The sequence below is a fragment of the Enhydra lutris genome, unplaced genomic scaffold (assembly GCF_002288905.1).
Source record: "Enhydra lutris kenyoni isolate GAN:26980312 unplaced genomic scaffold, ASM228890v2 scaffoldscaffold166, whole genome shotgun sequence".
In the NCBI taxonomy this organism is placed as follows: domain Eukaryota; kingdom Metazoa; phylum Chordata; class Mammalia; order Carnivora; family Mustelidae; genus Enhydra; species Enhydra lutris.
Window position 1 is genome coordinate 71355 of NW_019154250.1, and position 3972 is coordinate 75326.

The window sequence follows — 3972 nt, forward strand, 5'->3', positions numbered from 1 at the left end:
AATATCCAAAATATATAAAATGAGCTTATATAACTCAACACCAAAAAAATTCATTTAAAAAATGAGCAGGGGCGCCTGGGTGGCTCAGTGGGTTAAGCCTCTGCCTTCGGCTCAGACATGATCCCAGGGTGCTGGGATCGAGCCCCGCGTCGGGCTCTCTGCTCAGCGGGGAACCTGCTTCCTCCTCTCTCTCTGCCTGCCTCTCTGCCTACTTGTGATCTCTCTCTCTGTCCAATAAATAAATAAAATCTTTAAAAAAAAAAATGAGCAAAGACCAACGGACACATGAAAAGATGCTCAGCATCACTAACCGTCAGGGAAATGCAAACTAAAACTACAAAGATGTGTCACTTTACACTTGTCAGAGGGCTAAAATTAAAAAAAAAAAGACAAGAAATAACAAGTGTTGATGAGGATATGGAGGAAAAGGAAACCTCATGCACTGTTGTGTATCAATGTAAACTGGTGCGGCCACTGTGGAAAATAGGGTGAATGTTCCTAAAAAAATTAAAAATAGAATTACCATATGATCAAATAATTCTTCTACTGGGTATTTACCTAAAGAAAACAAACACACTTTTTCTAGTTTCTTTTTCTTTTTCTTTTTTTTTTTAAAGATTTTATTTATTTATTGGAGAAAGAGACAATGAGAGAGAGCATGAGCAAGGAGAAGGTCAGAGGGAGAAGCAGACTCCCCATGGAGCTGGGAGCCCGATGTGGGACTCAATCCGGGAACTCCGGGATCATGACCTGAGCCGAAGGTAGTCGTCCAACCAACTGAGCCACCCAGTCATCCCTCTAGTTTCTTTTAATAATAATTCTTTTTGAAGACACAATTGAAAAGTAGACAAGTTTAAAAAAAAGGGGGGAAAGAGCAAAGATACATCATTCAGTCCACAATAAAATGTTCCCCTACCAACATGCCATGGAGGCCTAGTTTCCACATGGTCAGGAGTACTCCAAATTATTGTGTAGGGAGAACAGACTGCATTCAGGTATGATGATGTCAAACCAAACATGTACCGGAATTGGCCCTAACTTAAGTGAAGTTGGTCATTCTAAAGTCCTGTAGGATATGTTGGATCCCATAGCCAAAGTAGATAGCAAACCCAATCAGCTTCCAGACACCAAACCAGCCCAGATGTGAGCTGTCATCTGCATCATAAGGCAAATATTCACAAGGATGCTCAGGAGTGGGAGGAGAGGCAGAGCAGAAACCTTAAAGTGAAGGGCAGTGAAGCTCTGTGGCGTCTCCAGATGACCCCAGTGATCCCAGTGAAGAGCAAGAGGAACAGCACAACCATTGTGATCCACAGAGTCTGCAAAAAGGAAACGTGGCCACTGTGCCAGCACCAGGCAAAGAAAAGTCAGCAGCAGATCAAGCAGTGAGGAGCAAACATAGACAATCCGGCCAGAGAGTGGAGTGGGGGTGGGGCTGCCTGGAAAATCTAGTCTCCTTAGAGTCAGCTACTCTGCTGCAGGTACAGTCTCTCCCTGCACCTGCACTTCATTCCCCCCATTCTTCCTCTCAGGCTGATACCTGAGGATGAGAACACAAAGAGCCACCTGGGAGTAAACTAACAGGGACCCAATCGACCTGAAGTTCACAAGATCGGTGAGTCCAAAGAAGAATGCCATGATTGGTGCAATAATGCCCAAGATCACAGTGACCACAGTGGAAGCATAAGCGCCAGTTTCAATCCTGGCAAGAACAGGAAACAGGAGACCATCCTTTGCCATCACATATATCAACTGATCTATGGGGAGCATAAAGTCCAAAAGGCTGGCAGAAAGACTAAAGACAAATCCAAAAGCTACAACATAACAGGCAGGGGCCCAACCAATATGGAGAAATGCCTCAGACAAGGTGCTCCCAGGTCGAAGCTGGTTGTAAGGAACCATGAGTGTCAGTGCTGCAGAGACACCAAAATACACCAAAACGCAGATGAGCAGTGAAATCACCAGGCCCATGGGGATGGAATGCTTGGGATTCTGGGCTTCCTCAACTTTGGTAAGAATATTGTGGGAACCCATAAGTGCATAGAAACAGGTAGCTGCACCCTGGAAAGTCCCCTCAAAGCCAAAGGCAACAATCCTCCTGAGCTCAAAGGGTCGAAGCCAGAGGTGTCATTGAGTCCAGTGTGTATGAACGCCTCTTCTGTGAGCTTCCAGTTGTGCAGGTCCCTCTTAATGAAGCCAAAGATGATGACAAAACTGAGAGCCAAAATTTCACCAATGTGACCACTTTGGTAACCATGAAAAGCTGAGCATCGCTCAAGTCTGCATCTCCATGAGCAACAACACCAGCCCCACCCTAAAGAAACCTAGATAATCTGCAAGGACTTCAGGAACATGCACTAAGATGCTCTCATGCAGGGTCTGAGAGATCCAGTTCCCAAGCAGACTGGCAAAAGCCAAGGTCCAGGCTTGGGTCACATTGGCTGTATCAGCAACAAGGGAGAGGATGAGGTTCCAGCCAGTGATGAAAGCCCAGATTTCATCCATAGTGACATAGGTGTAGAGATATGCTGATCCAGGATGGGGAATCCGGGCTCTAAACTCTGCATAGCATAGCCCAGCCAACACAGAAGATAGGCCAGCCACCAAAAAACAGATCACAAAGGATGGTCCTGCTTGATTGCCAGCCACCTTACCACACAGGATATATACCCACACCCACTGTGAGGCCCACACCCAGGGCCACTAAAACCAGAGTGCTCAGGCTTATGTTGGGGGCAGTCTCAGGTACCAGTTTCTCCAGCGTATGTCTGCATACCATCTTTTGAACAAATCTATGAAGTGCCTGTCACAGCATCCTAGCTGGAATTGAAGAGGATTCCAGGATCAGAGAGCTGTAACAAGCCCAGGTTGCCCAGAGACGTAGATTGTGTTCAATGAGGCTAAGTTAAGCCAAGCTGGGTTGGGGCCGCTGAGTTCCCTTGCTCAGGCTTCAAAGCTACTGCAACATATTTTACCTGGTATATGCTATCTCTCCATAATGCCTAAATAAATAAGAAATGTTTAGTGAAAAATGGTGTTTGTTTAACCCACCAACCAAAATTCAGATATCTCACGTCACCTGTGGCATCACAAATATCACAGAAATTGACATCAAACGACACCCTAGAAAAATCAACCCTGCTTTCCTCCCAGAAAAAGGGCTAAGTACCTCCCAACATTCTCCTTTTTTTGCATAGCATATGACATAATCCTGTTTGAGTTCCTCTAAGTCAGGTAGCTTCATGTATTAATGCAGCTGTAAGACCCAACAGGACGTGAATATATTGTGTTACAGTTCTCATGTGGGATGTTTGCTTGGTGCTGGAGTGTGATTTATGACACATAAATTCATGGACCAGAAGGCCACTTTGCAATAGTACAATCATTTTTTTAAATATTACCTGAGTTTAAAATACAAATATTGATCACTGGTCTTAAAACCCTTAACCTTAAATTCAGCTAAGGTCAGATGACAGTTTAGCCCACTTTCTCTCCATTCTGCATGATCTATTCAGCTGTACTGTTGGCAAGGAATGTACTGTCCACTCCTTCCCTTTACTCACTAGGCCAAAAGGGGTGCTATGAACAAAGACGAGGGAGAAAGGGGCAGAGTCTACATAACCACCTGCAAGAAGGAGAGGACCAGACTATCTGGGAAGGAAACACTGGAGAAATGGGGGCAGCAGCCAACTCAGGGTCCAGGACTGAGAAGGGAGAGGAGAAAGGAAGGTATACACACACACACACACACACACACGCACACCCCCACACCTTTATTAAATGTGATTAAATTATATTAATATATATTAATTATATTAATTAATTATATTAATATATATTAATAAAATATATTAAATTATATATAAATTCTCACATTTATATTTATATAAATATATCTCACATTTATATTTATATAAACACATATATATAAATTCTTACATATATATATATATATATATATATATATATATA

At 43.4% G+C, this 3972-nt stretch overlaps 1 pseudogene; it reads right to left on the bottom strand.

The window, feature by feature from the left end:
• Nucleotides 1-1039: 1039 nt before the first annotated feature.
• LOC111140101 lies at nucleotides 1040-2815 on the bottom strand (annotated as a pseudogene).
• Between the last annotated feature and the right edge of the window lie 1157 nt (nucleotides 2816-3972).